The 16,802-nt window shown below is 46.2% G+C and overlaps 1 protein-coding gene across 7 annotated transcripts in view; it reads left to right on the top strand.

Annotated features, from left to right (window-relative positions):
• RHBDD1 (rhomboid domain containing 1) overlaps positions 1-16,802 on the top strand; it is a 127,677-nt gene that overhangs the window by 93,314 nt on the left and 17,561 nt on the right. The gene's annotated exons all lie outside the window — the stretch shown is intronic.

Genomic DNA, 16,802 nt, shown 5'->3' with positions numbered 1-16,802 from the left:
TTTCAGTTACTCTCTTACAGATACCTTCCGTGCCCTTGTTGCTCAGTCCTTCGTCCACCTATATGGAAAAATTCCACAGACTTAGATGAGCCCAGCCACTAGGCTTCTCGGACCCTGCACCTGGCAGCGGAGCCCAATTGGAGACTGTGCCCAACAGAGTAAACTGAGTCTATTATAAATGATATCAACATCTCACCTGTCCTCGACTTCCCCCCAAAAATAGAATCCACCTGTAGGTAATGCCCTCAGCGTCCCACGATGAAAACTACAAACTTACCTGTATCCACCCCCATACTGAACTTGTCCCTCCTAATAGCTGGGCAGGGAAGTCTCTTTCCTCTTACCGCAAGCTAATCCTTTCCCTGTCCTAACTTCTCAGGAAAAGCTCTTGTTACTGATTATCCCCCTTTCCCTCTGTCTTCAGCTTCTGAGTGTTTACCAGATCCTTCCTGTCAATATTGAAACCTACTCGAGTCTCTTTCCACCCTCATCCCCAAAGAGAGAGAGACCAACAGCACAACTGCCTTTCATTCACCACCTTTCCTTTCCACTTACGGTCTGCAGAGTCTCCACTTCTTCAGTCGTGCTGCTGCCCCCCTTTACGCTCATGAAACCGTTCTAGCCAAGTTCCCCAGCGGCCTCAATGTTGCTAAGGCCCGGAGACACTTCTCTTCCCCAGGTTTACTTAACATGACTATCCACTCCTTGAAACCCTCCTTTTTTCTACCCTCCTGGCTTTCCCACTACTGCTCTGACCTCTTTCCTTGGTCTCCTTTGCAGGCTCACCCGCCTCTACTCTACCTTGGAATATCAGTTTTCCTAATGACTTCATTCTTGGACCTCTTTTCTCAAGGCTTTAGTTACGATTTATACTTCAAATTTATCTTCCCAGCCCAGATCTCTTTCTGAAATTATATCAATATATAAATGAACTCAAGGACATCTCAAATGCAACATGTACTTACCTTTTCCACCTCCCCAACTTGTTCCTCGTCAGGTGTTACCTCCTGGGTGTTGTCAGTAACCAGGTGATCTTGATGCTAAGTCAAAACATGTCTCAAATCCACATCCGCTAGTCTGGGCCACTGTTATGACTGGACGGTGGGAGGTGAGGACAGAGAGGTTTAAGAGCCAGATCACACAGGGCCTTTTAGGCCGGCAGAAGGACTTTGGTTTTTCTCTAAGTGAGATGGGAGCCTTTAGAGGGTTTTGAGCACAGAGTATCATAATTTAACTTAATTTCTTAAAGGCTCACTGGGGCTACTGTGTTGAGAATAGTCTGTGGGGCAGCATAGTGGGGTGAATGCTGACCTCCAAAAGAGCTGTGCCCCCAGAGCCTTAGAATGCAACTGTATTTGGAGTAAGAGTCTTTGCAGATGTAATGAAAATGACACTGGCAAGGTGAGATCATCCTGACGAGGGTAGGCCCTAAACCCAATGACAGGTGTGCTGATGAGAGAGGGCAAAGGGGAAGATGGACACAGAGGGATAGGCCATGTGAAGACAGAGGCGGAGGGTAGCAGCAGGAGGACCAGTTAGGAGCCTGTTGCAGTACCCCAGGCAAGGGAGGACCACAGCTCCCACCCGGACGGCAGCCGTGGAGGAGGTGCATGGCGGTTAGCTTCTGGGTACATTTCAGAGGTAGAGCAGAAGGATTCTTTGACAGAATGGTGAGGATTGTGAGAGAAAGAGAAGTGAAGGGGGAGTAAAGTTTTGGGCTGAGGGCACTGGAAAGTTGGAGTTTCCATTAACCTGAACATGCAGGTAGAGCAGGTTTGCAGGGAAAAAACTGGAGTTCAGTCTTGGACCTGGAGAGAGTGACAAGTTTATGAGAGTTCCATGTGGGGATGGAGTAGGTAGTTCTGTATGAGAGCAGATGACAGGTATGGTCTGGAAATAAAAATCTGGTAGTCATCGGCATGCTATAAATGGTATTTAAATTCATGAAAGTGGGTGGAATCGCCAAGGGAGTGAGTAAAGATGGAGAAGAGGGTCAAAGCCTGAGCACTGGGGTCTTCCAACATAGAGAGGTCAGAGAGAAAAAGAGGTACCAGCAAAGGAGAGGGAGAAGGAGGAACCAGTGAAGCAGAGTGGAAAACCGGAGAAAAAGAGAGCAGGTGGTCCTAGAAGACAAGAATCTTTTTCTAGGAGGAAAGAGTGTCCATCTGTGCCCAATGCCCCAGTGGACCCAGGCAGATGAGGACTTGAGAAATGATCCGTGGATTTAGCAACACGGAGGTCAGCAGTAGCCTTGCCAGGAGCTGTTTCAGGAAGTGAACAGTTGATGGCGCAATATAGACCCTACTTTTGTCCTTTGTTCCACCAGAGTTAAAACAGAGGCCCTGAGCTTCTAAAGGCTTTGAGCTTCTTAATCCCCACCCCCATCCCTGTGAAAGAATAAAAAGAAGGATTCTGGGCTTCCCTGGTGGCGCAGTGGTTGAGAGTCCGCCTGCCAATGCGGGGGACACAGGTTCGTGCCCCGGTCCGGGAAGATCCCACGTGCCGAGGAGCGGCTGGGCCCGTGAGCCACGGCCGCTGAGCCTGCGCGTCCGGAGCCTGTGCTCCGCAACGGGAGAGGCCCGCGTACCGCAATAAAAAAAAAAAAAAAAAAAAAGGATTCTGATGACTCACGTAGCCTGCGCTACTGCTGCTGGGTTCCCCAGCCTTAGTTTAACTAGTGTTAAATGCATAAGTCCCTGATGCTACTCTTCCTAAGCTACAGAGAATCGCCCACGTGAGAAGCAACGTAACCACAAAGGAACATTTGCCTTTGATTTGGACCACCTGGCCTTGTGCTTTTTCAGCGTAAGGCTAATAATGGAAATTATTTTCCCTGCCTGTAGTACCTGACGTGTGTTGGAGGGGTTTCTCCCAGGGGTCCCTCTCAGTGGCTCCAGAGCATCACTGTCCTATAGAACTTTCTGCAGTGATGGGCATGGTCTTTATCTTCAGTGTCCGACATGGTAGCCACTAGCCACATGTGCTAAGCACTTGGAATGTAGTTAGTACAACTGAGGCACTGCTTTTTAAAATTCATTTACATGTAAATAGCTATGTGTCCTGGGTGAGACCCAACAGTCTTTAGTTCAACGAGCTCTGCAGGTGATTCTCTTACACACTAAACAGAATGGTTTCCTGTGTTTAGAGCTGGGCCCCACCCCCAGAGTTCCTGACTTAATGGGTTTGGGGATGGGGTGTGAGAACTTGACTGGTTAACAGGCTCCCAGGTGACGCTCTGATGCTGGTCTGGGAATCACTTTGAGAACCTGATGTAGAAAATGGACCACCTCTTTGTGAGGCGACCCCAGATCCCCAAGAGTGAATTCCATAAATGCCACAGGACAGATATTTTAAGTCAGGATATCCCAAATGTGCCCTATGAACTTCATGAAAATCTTGCTGTTTTCTCATGATCCAGTAACAAGCAGTGCCTGACTCATTGAGGAGCTCACAACTGTGGGAGCTGAACCAGCAAGTCTGAAGTCTGTAGGGCAGGCCTCCGGGAAGGGTTGGCTGGAACTCTGGGACATGTGCTGAAGTTGCAGTTCATCAGTGGAATTTCTTCTTTGTTGAGGAAGCTTCAGCTTTGCTCTTAGGGGGTTTTCCAGCTAATTAATTAATTAATTAATTTCAGCTAATTAATTAATTTCAGCTACCTAGATTAACTAGGATAATCTCCCTTGAAGTCAACTGATTAGATACTCAATCACATCTACCACATACTTTCAGAGCAACACCCCAATTAGTGTTTGACTGAATAATTGGTAACTGTAGCCTAGCCCAATTGATACATAAGAAAGACCATCCTGCTTGGAGATTTAGTGTTCAGGGATCACATCTTGAAAGGTGTGGTATATGTTCTGGTCCTTGAAGAATGGGAGATTCTGGTCAGTGGGGATAAAGGGAATAGGTATTCTAGAGAACATGACTATTAAAAATTATCAAAATAAACAATAAAAGATGCCGAGACAGGAAAGTACAATTGGTATTTGAAGAATGGCTAGTTGTTGCTATATGACCTTTCTCCGAATCTCAGTTTCCTCATCTAAAAATGGGTTAAATACTTGTCATGACTATCCCCCAGAATGGAATGAGGTGATGTTTGAGGGTGCATTTTGGAAACAGTAAACCCTGTGAATGCTAAGGTTATTTTATAGCAATGTTGGTGGTGGTAGTATTCGTGTGTGAACTTTGTGTGGTGAAAGAAACCACAAAGTTTGGGCAGGTAAAACAGAGCCTGATTGTTGTGGGCTCTGTCTAAAATGTGTGTCTTTAATTTTGGGCGAAAAAGTATTTCGTTTCAAATGGATTAATAGGAAATAAAAGCATCCCTATATATGCAGTCATACCTGATTGCCGCAAAGATGCGGTAGCCATTTGCTCTCTGCCTAAGATGGCTCAACGTTTTTTACAGAAGTGGACCTTAGACCACGATTTTTGATGCTTGAGATAGTCGAGGTGAAGGAGAGTCATTTATTATTATAAAGTTATTGAATACTTTGCCTAAATAGGGAAAGAGAGTTAAACGATTTCCAAGAAAGTTGTTCCTAGGCAATGGCCACTGTAGCCAGTTGACTTGGTCATCAAAGAAAGCACCAGAGAAGGGATGCCAAAGCGAGTGCCGTCTGACAAACTTCTTTTCTTTTTTTTCCCAGAGCTCTGCTCTACAAACTAATTTTGCCAAGCAAGTTTCTGCTTGATTTTTAAAGCCCTGTGCGTTCTGAAGGAAATTTAATCCATATGCTCCTGAGTCACTTAGGCCCAAGTCATGAAAATGTTATTTGTAAATGTGATTTCATGTTTGAAGCCATTGTAAAGTATTTTTAGTAGATTTTCCTTCTTCATCATGCAGAATTTTTCTTGGTTTGTTTTCTTGTTTTATTTAAACACGTTGTACATCATCCTAACACACATCCCGTGGTGAGACACAAAGGAAATCTTGAAGCCAGAAGGAGGGTCTAGTCGTACACATTTGAAGCGGCCAGGTTCTATTTGCAGAAGCTTATAACTGCTATCCCTCTTTCGTTTATGATGTTGTGTCCTGGGCTGCTTTTAACCTGGTCATACCCTGCCCCAGCCCCATCCCAGCCGGCTGCCTAAAAGGGAGCCCATGAAGAAGAATAGGAAAAAGGACAAATAATAGAACCAGACTGCCTCCTAGGATATATTTCTGTGTTATACCACATGATCCTTTCTTTCCAAAACTGAGTTCATTTTCCTCTTTTACCTACTAATGTTTCCTGCTGGGAAGATTAAGGTATTTCATGAAATGTCTACAAAAGAGAGAAGTAAAATTGACTTTAGGAGCAGTCCACAGCTTTTCATTCTTAGGGCAAAATAGATGATGGTGTCTGCTTAGGGCTGAGCTAATTGAAAAATGGTTTCATTTTTACCAGCGTAAGTGGGGGGGGCGGTTTTTTGATTTTTTGTTTTTCTTTTTTTTTTTAACCTCTGTCTCTTTGGAATCTCACGATACAGGCCAAGTTTTATCTTTACATGAAGCGTCCTGGTTTACGTGTGTCTGTCCATCAGAGACATCTGTGGGCTGCAGAAGGGCACCAGAGCAGCCTTATGTTTAGGGTGTGGTAGAGATTTGTCTCTGGTCTGAGCACCAGTTCCCAGGTAGGCGGCAGGTGTAGCATCCGACATGGTAAGAGGCATTTACTACCAGGAAGGGCAAAGACCAAAGGGGTTAAAAGTTTACTTCTCATCACTCTGAACTTATGAAGTACTTTCCCATCTTTTTTTATTTTTAACTTGGACCTCAGAACTGCCCCAAAGGCCATGGTTTCTGGTTTTCAGTAGGTTATTTTTTCATGAAGAAAATGAGGCTCAGAGGGGTACTTTCTTAGATATTTCACAAGGTGATTGTGGCTACTGGCGTGTGCCTCTGTCTCCACTACACTATAAACTCCGGGAGAGCACAGATGTCCTGTCCATCCTGTGGGGACTTTTGAGGACTTATGTGGGCTTTTATTTTTAGAAACCCCGCCCCGACCCTGTGTCATTTCACGTGTTGAAACATGTGACAGCCCATCCGTAGTATATAAATATATATTTAAGTAAACGACTATAAATATATATGTCATATTTATGAGTTGAGATATAAATGATTGATATGGTACGTTTCATAGGCATTTAATCAAATACTTATTACTTTTCAGTTTTATAGATTTTTTTTTTCACTGAGGGAGCCATTTAATTACTTTGAGATCTCAGACGTTTTCACAGGCTTCGTCCCTGAGCACTGTTTCTACAGTGGATAAAGCCATGCCCCTGCTCTTATTCACTCCTGTGCACCCCACACCTATCACAGACCCCCCGGGAAAGTGCTTAATAAATGTCTGTTGGATGAATGATCACCTAATAAGAGAAAGAGTGAAAGAATGAACAAACGAATGAATAATAAGTGGTGAAGTCTGGCATTATATTAAAGCCCATGTCAGCCCTGGATGGCTTATTTCTTTTACACGGCCGTCATGGTGGACGTCCCCCAAACAGTGCATTCAAAACGTAGTCCTTGTCTTTCTGTCGTTGTTCTTTTCCAAGCCAGTTTTCTCCTTTGTTACAGCTAAGGCACAAGAAAGAACAGGCTATAAGTTATTTGCATTTTGGTAGCTCTTAGGAAGGAGTAGCTACTTTAGGGTGTTAATTCTTTTCTCTGTTTAATTGCTATAGTTTATTTGCTTTGCCTTACAAGTGTGGGATAAATGTGGTTATTATTAATATTCAAATAAGTTTCTTGACAAAACCAAAGAAGTGCCTGTCTTTTTTGTTTTGTTTTGTTTCGAATTCTAAGTGTTTTCTCTTAGGTATTTCTCATTGTGATATCTGTGTTTTCACGAGATGTGACTTTTTTTAAATCCAAGGGTGAATCTTCGTGGTCTGTCTTCAGAGTTCTTGGATTTGGTAGCTATTGAACATGTTGGAAAGCTAGAGAGCCCCCTTCTTGTGAAAGAAAGAAATACAAAGGGACTACATGAGAGGGGAGAGAGAGATGAAGATTGTGTAAGAGCCATCCTTTTCTGCCTCAGCCCTGATCTCACCCCTAGAAAAGTGGATCCTCATTTTTCTTATGTAAATGGACACCAGGAGCAATTTCTCCTGTCAGCTCATCTGGATCCCCAGGGTCTCTAGTTGGATCTCACTGGATGGCTCCAGGGCAGACTAGGGCTAAACCAAAAACCTGCAGCGCCCCTGGATGGCTGAGTTTGTGGGTCAAGGCAGGAGCTGGAAATGGTGGAACTTAACCCTCCATCCATGAAAACTCTTTGGGGTTCATTCAACAAATTCTGATTGGCCACCTGCCTTGGGAATACCACCATGACCAGGCAGACTTGTCTCTGGAGTCCAGACGCTCCATCAAGTTCTTGCTTGAGGTATATTTGAAATGGCTTTGGTTTTTATTTCTCTTTTTTTGGTTGGATTTGGTTGTGTGTGCACAAGTGTCCTTGTGTATTCAAAAGACTGAAGCCTTCAGTTTATAAACTGAAGTTAGAGGGGGGAAGGAAGCCTATAACATAAAAATTGGAAATGTAAAACTTCAGTTTCTCCACTGCTATATTCTTTTTATGTATTTCTTTTAAGATCTCTTGATGGACCTGGACTTCAAAATAGAGGGATGCAGAACCCTTCTTGAGTTTCTGCTGTCTCCCTGGCACTATCCTTCCTCATGGGGTTCCTACCTGGACCTCCAACCTAGGCACTCTCGTTCACGTTTGTTATTTTCTTTTTCCAGTGTGTGTGTGTGTGTGTGTGTGTGTGTGTGTGTGTGTGTGTATAATTTTTTTGATTGTCCTTAAATGATCTTTCTCTAAACTCATCTAGACCATTTAACTTGTGGCAGGAATCCCAAATATATTCTCCCCAGAGAAAGAACAAGATTTTCCTGGCATCAATTTAGGGAAATAATTACTCAAGAAAATTGTGTGAGATGTTTTCTTGCACTGGAGATGCTCGTGACTACGAAGTGGTTGCCTGACGGGGGGGACCTCAGGCCTAGTTTTGTCTAAAGAAGTTGGGAAAGTGGTGTTTTCTTTTTTTTTAAATTGAAGTATAGTTGATTTACAATGTTGTGTTAATTACTGCTGTACAGCAAAGTGATTCAGTTATACATAGATATAGATATATATATATGCATTTTTAATATTCTTTCCCATTGTGGTTTATCACAGGATATTGGATATAGTCCTCTGTGCTACACAGTAGGACCTTGTTGTTTATCCATTCTACATATAATAGCTTACATCTGCTGACCCCAGCCTCCCACTCCATCCCTCCCCCAACCCCCTCCCCCTTGGCAACCACCAGTCTGTTCTCTGTGTCCGTGATTCTGTTTCAAAGATAGGTTCATTTGTGTCATATTTTAGATTCCACGTCTAAGTGATATCATATGGTATTTGTTGGGAAGGTAGTATTTTCATATTCCCTTTGCTACTCAGCTTCCTCATGCTTTGCCATTTACCCAAAACTATCCCCCTTTGAAGATTGGTATTTCTTTATTTAGAGCAAAGTCCATTGCCTTGGGAGTGTTTCCAAAAACAATTCCTAGATATGGCCTCTCACTTTCCCTGCCCAGTCCCTGCATTTTTTTTTTTTTCCCGGCCGCGCCGCATGGCTTGTGGGATCTTAGTTCCTTGACCAGGGATCGAACCCAGGCCCTCAGCAGTGAGAGTGCAGAATCCTAACCACTGGACCGCCAGGGAATTCCCTATTATTGGCTCTTAAGGAATGATAGCCAGAGAAAAACCTTGATGTGCTTCATTCACTGACAAAATCACAGCTGATCGTATCTCCCTGGTAACATGTCTGTGAGCCTTAGCATAACTCTAGGGCCAATAAATAAGAGTATTCTGTCCTAAAACTGTAATCCTGACTGTTGCCCCCCTAGCTGCCCACTCCGGAGCGTCCCCTTTTGTTCACGTGAACTAGTTGGTAGCAGAATGGCTACGTCGCCCACAGTAGACGTGAGGGTTTGGGGGAGGAGGCCCACACTGCCTCACAGGCTTTCCACAATCTTGACAGATGGACAGCCGGTGTGTTTCTCATCCAGGATGCCTTTTATGCAGCGCTGGGTGTCATAATTTAAGTAAATAGTTAGAATTCTGACCCTCCTATGCCAAACGCTCAAAGTTCTAAGCATACTTCGTTGTCAAATTTAAGTCTTAAATTCGGTTTGCAATTGACTGGGCCATTTGCTTGCTGTTGAACCAGGTGGGAGGAGAAGTCGGTCGAGGGACACAGAATTCTTTGGCAGGAGGTTAACAGCCTACCAACTGCACGTTGGACTGTCTGTGGCCTGGCTTCAAAGAGAAGCCACGGTTCTAACACAGTCCAGTTATGTGTTACCTGTGTGGCCGGCTGAGCTGCCAGGTGACCCCTCGTGCTTGAAATCTTGCTGGAGCACCTCTGGCTCCTCTAGGACATTCATTTCCCTGAATTCATATATCAGGCTGCTGTCCCGGGGCAGGGAGAGGGGAGAAGGGAGGGTTAAGAGGGCACCCCCTGGTGCCTTGGCGTTGCTTCCAGATCTGCAGCAGGTCCTGTGGCCGCGGCCTGCTGTGGGCATCTAGAGTGATCACTGTACTGTTCGTTTGATTTTTTTTTTTGCACTTGATCATATTGCACATACAAAACTTGTGCTTTATTTATTCTGCCCCTTGCCCTTTCAAGAGGCATCATCTTTTTCTAAGAGGCCCCAAACCAACAGGGCAGTGGTGAGAAGCTGTGTGTTTGGTACAAGACACAGGTTTCTAGTGCTGACAAATCAGTCTTGGAAAACAGGTCACTGCCCCCCTGAGGCTCCTATCTTCACGGAAAAGGGACCTTTGTGGTCATTTTGTTCTGTGCCTTTGTTTTCAAAAGGAGGAACTTGAGGCCCAGGGAGACGAAGGGCCATCACTAGACCTTGCCTCTTTGATTTCCCAGTTTGGACTTTTGTCTGCCCTTCAGCTCCTACTCCGTTTTGTTTTGCATTCCCTATGGCCTTGCCTTCGTGACTGCCTCCTCTTTTTCTCTGTAAACATTCATGTGAAGTACATTTGATTTGCTTTTCAGCCTCACCCGCCCTGTGTGTGTCCAAAATAGCCACCGGAATTCATGAGAACGTTGTGTCTTCAGATGTTTATAATCCAAAAGAATCCCTTACGGTTTTTTATAATAAAACTACTTGGATGTCGGTATTTTATGTTGGGGAGGCGAGCCAAGTTCACAATGCAGCAATTACAACGCAATGCATTATGTATAATTTGTCGTGCGCCCCAGGAGCAATGGTAAACCGTGAAATGCCGTCCCGGCTCCACGGCACAATTAGCAGGATCAAACGCTGCCCAGGGAGGAGCACAATAGTTGTCATCCGAGGTCAATAAAAGTAAGGAAAAGTTCCGATAAAAGCGGTACACCCCAAATTGTATAAAAAGCAGCCCCTATACCAGGCTGCAAATATGTCAAAACCTTCATTGCTAATTGAGGAAACCTTTTGAGGTTTAACAGCTCATAAATTTGCGCTGGGAATGCCCCCATTGTTCTGAGGTTATAAGTCTTGTCTTTGAAATTTAGCAGTTGTACTTTTATATTATTCCTCCAAGAGTACCATTGTAAACATGAAGGGTTTGCATTTTAACATAAATTTGAACAATGTGGTTTGAAAAGAGCTCGCCACATTAAAGGGAGACTGTTTGGGCATGTTTCATAAATTCTTTTTTCTATAGTATTTAAAGCTACAAATGACTCATGGAAGTGTGTTCCATTTAGATCAGTCATACTGGTGTAGCAACCTTGCTGGGGCTTTTACCGCTCTTGTTTTTCCTTCCCTAAGAGTACCTGTGTCGGAAAACAGGTCTAAGCCTTTGGCCAAGTCACTTGCCCTTAATCTAGAATCTTCAGATCCATAGAGACAATTCTGGAAATGTTGTTCCATTTGGTCTAAATGGCAACAAATCTTGTAGCTTTGGATGGTCTTTTTTTTTTTAAACTCAAAATCTCCCCGTTATTAACTTGCAATTTCTTCCTTTTTCCATGTGACAATTATAGTCCCCGCCCCCCATGCCCTCAGAGCCTCCTATTTTTTTTTTTTTTTTTAAAGAACCCACTAATTTTTTGCTGAGCCACTGGCTACTGTGAAGAAAGGTTGGATGGTAAAGGAGAAATGTGGGAGCTGGTTTCTGAAGCGGCGTGGTGGGCGGTGTGTGAGGACCACTGCGCTTCCATCCAGTTCCTGGGGGCTCTGACCTCGGGAAGTCACACGCCTTCCTCGAGCCTCAGTCTGGCCATCTGTAAAATGAGGACAGTAGTTACTCCTCTACATCTCCCTCCTGCCCATTCCTGCTGCTTTGTTCATTTATTCATCCCTGGGGAGAAGGTGAACACAAACCCGCCGTGTTCTCACCCCACAGAGCTCACCACCTAACGAGGATGCACTTGACTGGGATCATCAGAGTCCCACGTAACTACTAACTGTGGCATCGTGTGCTTGGGAGAAAGGGGACATGATCCTGGGAGAACTTAGGGCAAAGGGGGATACGGCCACTCTCCTGAGAGCTTGGGGAGGCGGGGAGGGGTCCCTGGGAGTTGGAGCTGTGGGAGGGCAGGCTTTCTGGGCTGCGTACGAAGTTTGATATTTGTCCTTGAATGAAAGGAAACTCCTGGAGGGCTTTAGGCAGAGGATGAAGTGGATGAGATGCGTGTTCTGGCAAAGCTGTCCAGCTCCCCTTTGGAGGGTGGCTGGTTGGAAGACCAGAGCAAGGGCAGGACATCATCTAGGGGCTCAGGCACCAGTGTAGGCTCACGAAGCAGGTGGCTCAGACAGGGCTGGTGACATGGCAGGTGCAGGGAAGGGGGGACGAGTTAGGGGAAGGTTCAGGTTACAATGACAGGATTTGGTGGCGGGTTGAAGGTGGCACATGAGGAAGGGGAAGCTGTCTAGGATGACTGGGATCTGGGTGTGTGTGACTAGCTGGATGGATGGTGGGGACATTCCCGGGGTGGGGAAACCTGGAAGGGGTTTTTAGCATAATAGCAGGAACCACTGACCCTCGATTGCTTTGAGCCAGGTGCTGGCGTCCTTTAGTTCCTTCCATTCAGAGCAATCCAGGGGTAGGTTCCTGCATCCACACAGATAAGAAAAGAGAGGGTTGGTGAGGAAAGTGACTTGTCCAGGAGCACAGAGGAAGGGGCAGAGCCCGTGTACAAGCTCAGCTCTGTCTGGCACCAGAGCCCATTCCCTTCCCGTGCTGCCCACAGAGCCGGGTAGCAGAAGGCACTTGTATAAAACACCAATGTCCACTCCGGACTTGAAAGGGAGGTTTGGATTCTTCAGGATGAAATGGCTAAAAGGGAAAACAATGAAGTCTGGTGACATGACCAGAGCACTGAGAGACCTGGGTTCTGATTCTGCCCCCATTAGCTGTGCAAAATGGGAGACCCGTTTACCCTCTCTGGGCTTCCGTTTCTGGGCTCTGAACTGAACAGATTGGATTCCATCATCCCAAGTCCTCCCCCACCCCGCTCTGAAAATCCACGATTTTTTTTTTTTGGCTGCGCCGTGAGGCATGTGGAACTTCCCTGATCAGGGATCGAACCCACGCCTCCTGCAGTGGAAGCACAGCATCTTAACCACTGGACTGAGTATGTGTGTTACAGACACGCCTTGTGACTGAAACTTCTCCCATAAACAAGCCCTCCCAGCCTCAGGAAGAGCCGGGGGCTTTCTCAGACCGCTGGCACACAGTCTTGTGTGTGCCAGGGAAGTCCTGAAAATCCTTGATTTTAAGATGCGCTGGATGCATCTCACACAGAATCTCCTTTCCACACTTGCCATGGTGTCTTTAAAGCTTCTTTCTTAAAACTACAGGTAGGCCTAGGATGGACATATGTACGCTACCTTGCATCAAATAGCTAGCTAGTGGGAACATGCTGTAAAGCACAGGAAGCTCAGCTCAGTGCTCTGTGACCACCTAGATGGGTGGGATGGGGGGCTGGGAGGGAGACCTAAGAGGGAGGGGATATATGTATACATATAGCTGATTCACTTCGTTGTACGGCAGAAACTAACACAACACTGTAGAGCAATTATACTCCAATAAAGAAAAAAAAAACTGTAGGTAGGCCTTGTAGTACTCGCTTTTTCTCTGGCTACAGCAAACACTTAGATGAAACATCTGTTTCCAAAGATGCTCAGAGAACAACATATTCCTCCCCACTTATCTAAATCATCAGTTATCCAAGGTAAGCCTCGCTCTAGATTCCTAACTTGGAATTGAAAGTTCAAAAAATTTCATTCTGTGGTCTCCCTTTCTGTTCATAAAATAAGTTTTGTTGTACTAGAAATTATTTAACAGACATGTAAGAATAAGCCATTTTTGTTACTGAGTCTCTCTCCCTAGCACAGCCCACTTTAGAATCATTTTTTAGCCATTCTAGGTTAGTTAGAGGCGGGCTGTTTCAAGACTGTGTGCCAGTGGTCTGAGAAAGCCCCCGGCTCTTCCTGAGGCTGGGAGGGCTTGTTTATGGGAGAAGTTTCAGTCACAAGGCGTGTCTGTAACACACATACTCGAGACCACACACAAGGGTGCATGTACACACACAAACACACATACGGTCTCTCACTAGTGGATCAGAACTTGGTGTGGGTGGAAGTGGGTTAATCAGACCTAAAAGAACAAAAAGTGGCAGTTCAGCTCAGGGTTACGTTACATACCATCAGAGCAATATATATATATATATATATATATATTTTTTTTTTTTTTTTTTTTTTGCTGTACACGGGCCTCTCACTGTTGTGGCCTCTCCCGCTGCGGAGCACAGGCTCCGGACGCGCAGGCTCAATGGCCATGGCTCACGGGCCCAGCCGCTCCGCGGCATGTGGGATCTTCCCGGACCGGGGCACAAACCTGAGTCCCCTGCATCGGCAGGCGGACTCCCAACCACCGCACCACCAGGGAAGCCCCAGAGCAATATTTTTTTGTGCTTTTTTTTTTTTTTGGTTTAGTTTAGTTTTGTTTTCTGGGCCGCTCCACAGGGCTTGTGGGATCTTAGTTCCGTGACCAGGGATCGAACCCAGGCCCTTGGCAGTGAAAGCGTGGAATCCTAACCACTGGACCGCCAGGTAACTGGTTAAATACCACCAAATACAAAAAGAAGCGTGTTTTTAAGATGACCGTCCTACTTCCGGGATAGTTTATCGCATCCCAGAACTTCACAGCCATCCCACTTCTAGGCCAACTCTGACCCACAGGAAGCATTTCTCAGCTTCTGGTGCAGAGAGCAAGGCTCCTGCCTGTTGGCGTTCTGTGCAGATGCTCTCACCCTGCCGCTTATCTCATTCAGAGCTGGTCCGCTCTGAAGGGATACGCTTGTGTCGTCCTTACCTCCCAGCTTATCTAGGCCTTTGCCGAGGAGCCCACCCTGGTTTTCTAAACCACCAACCATTCAAAACTCGTGGGGCTCGGGCCGCTGACAAGGATGTCATTCTTCTTCCAGTTACCTTCCCTCTTGGCTCTCCCGCCCCCTCCCTCTCCTGCCTTTTTTTTTTTTTTTTTTTAACCCAGCAAGTGCATCTGCCGAGCCCCTTGCGTTGCTGTTTCCTTGTGGGGTTGAGCCGGTGGTTCTCGGGGTGCCCGCCCCACCTTCACCCTGACATGCATGCACCTTTGAGACCAGCTGTGACGCACGCTCACTGCAGGCTTTTCCCAGAATAGTTCATCTTCCTCTGTCTCCACCTGAGAGAGGAGCATGCCGGCAGCTTCTAGCTTTTGTGAGAGCTTCGAACCATGGTGTTCTCCTTGGCGTCTCAACATCTCAGGGACAGTTTCCTAGGTCAGGGATTGTTTTCATAATTATGCGTTGATATCGGTATCTCTTGATGTGTACTTATGCACCAGTCAGGCTTATGATATCTGAAAAATAGAAATAATTTGAATGTTTACAGCATTCAACATGGATGTACGTAGTACATCTCATATCTTGGCCTACTTCTGGATACTGAAGTTCTCTAATGTAACGGAACCCCAGAGCCCAGACCAACTTCATGCACTTGTTAGAGGAAACAAATAGACTGAATTGTATTCTGTCGCCTGTTCTCACCCACTCATGTCTCAGGGTTTGAAAGCTGGTTGTTGGCTGAGGCCAGGAACCAAGACTCTTGGGCCTTGAAATTCCCTACCTGCCAGCATTTACCCACATCTCTCTCACGGTCCTCTAGCCCCGTTGGCCTGGCCTGGGCCCCTGGTTCCCGGCCCCCTCTCTGCTCAGCCCCGATAGCGTATTAGTTGGTTTTCTGTTCATTCACCAAACATTTATGACGTGCCCACCAGGTCCCAGGCACCTGGGATCCAGAGGTGAGTGGCTTTGCTCCTACGGCTGGGTGAGTGGCCAGTTTCGTCCACTCTCATGTTATAACTAATAGAATCTTTAGGAGAGCTGGGTTGCGTTGGTGTCTTACTTTTAAAATTCACGTCTTCCAGGATTGAGCACGGCACAACCTGGGAAACCACCAGAGCTTCTGGCTCAGGGAAGATGTAACAAAAGACCTGTGTGTACAAAACCAGATGCCGTGTTGGTGCTGATCGTTAGTTACAACCAAACAAAACCCCAGAATGTAGTACGGCATCCCTCGGATCCCGGTTTCTCAGAGTGGGGCTGGTAGCATCAGACTCACACGAGGTGCTTCTGAAAAATGCAGATTCCTGGGTCTCACCACAGCCGTTGATCTGGGATCTCCCAAGTTAGAACCTAGAATCTGCCTCTTACCGTGCTCACCCACATGAAAGTTTGGAAATTACTCTTCTAGATCCAGTATCTAGTCTCTAGAGCTTTGACGTGCTGCTGCGTGTTTCACAGGACTGTGACATGAGAGCAGTGGGAAGGTGTAGGGCCTGTCATGTGGCTCATTTTATTTGCTGCCAGTCAGTCCGGCCACCAAGCCTAGGGTCAGCTGTCCCTAACCCCTTCCCTCCCAGGCTCCACATCCTTGTTTCTCCTGACAAACAGTCACTGGCGACAGTTGTCCAGTGTGACCTGGACGTTACCCCTCAGTGGGTGGTCTTGGCAGAAGTTCCCGATCTAAGTTTCTTTGTCCCTTTCCAGAGTTCTCCTCTTGACTCTCCATCTTTTCTCTTTCTTATTCTTTGATTTCTTGGGATGATATTTACTTATATTTTTCTATGCCCAAAGGTTAAAAGGTATTTTCAGAAGATTGAGGTTTCTGTGGGAAATATGGGCTAATTCCAAATGGGCTATGATTTTAAAAGTCAATGAAAACATTACCTTGGGCTGTTGCTTAAAAAGCTGGCCATTGGGCTGTCTCTGATTTGAAACTCAAGTTGAAGGGAGTGAGAAAAAAAATGAAACAGGTCTAAATGTCATCAACAGTGCTTCTCTCTGCCTCCGTCTGAGAATCTGGGCAAAGAGCAAGCACATTGGGGATTTTGTTGTTTCTGAGAGGGGGACCTGCCCCTGTTCGTGAAAGGGGGGGCACCATCAACTGACGTTTTATCCCTTGGAGGGAGGGAGCCGCTGTGCCAGGCAGTTACGAACCCACTGCTTACAGCAGGGCCTTATCCACCAGGAAGCACATCTGTGCGCCCCTCAGGTGACTGAGGGTCTCTCCAGCACAGAGACAGCAGAACCTGCTGAACCACCCGTCCCCAAGCTGCCAACCTCAGAGACGCCTTCACGGCCTCTCTGATCCCGGGCTGACCAGCACAGCAGCAGCTGAGTGCCTGGGATCACAGGCTAAGGAACTGAAAACATTCTCTACGGAGGAACCGTTGACGCTTGGAGGCTGTTGTAGATTTCCAGGACTC

Source organism: Phocoena sinus, chromosome 7 (assembly GCF_008692025.1).
Source record: "Phocoena sinus isolate mPhoSin1 chromosome 7, mPhoSin1.pri, whole genome shotgun sequence".
NCBI lineage: Eukaryota > Metazoa > Chordata > Mammalia > Artiodactyla > Phocoenidae > Phocoena > Phocoena sinus.
This window is presented reverse-complemented; position numbering and strand designations above follow the sequence as displayed.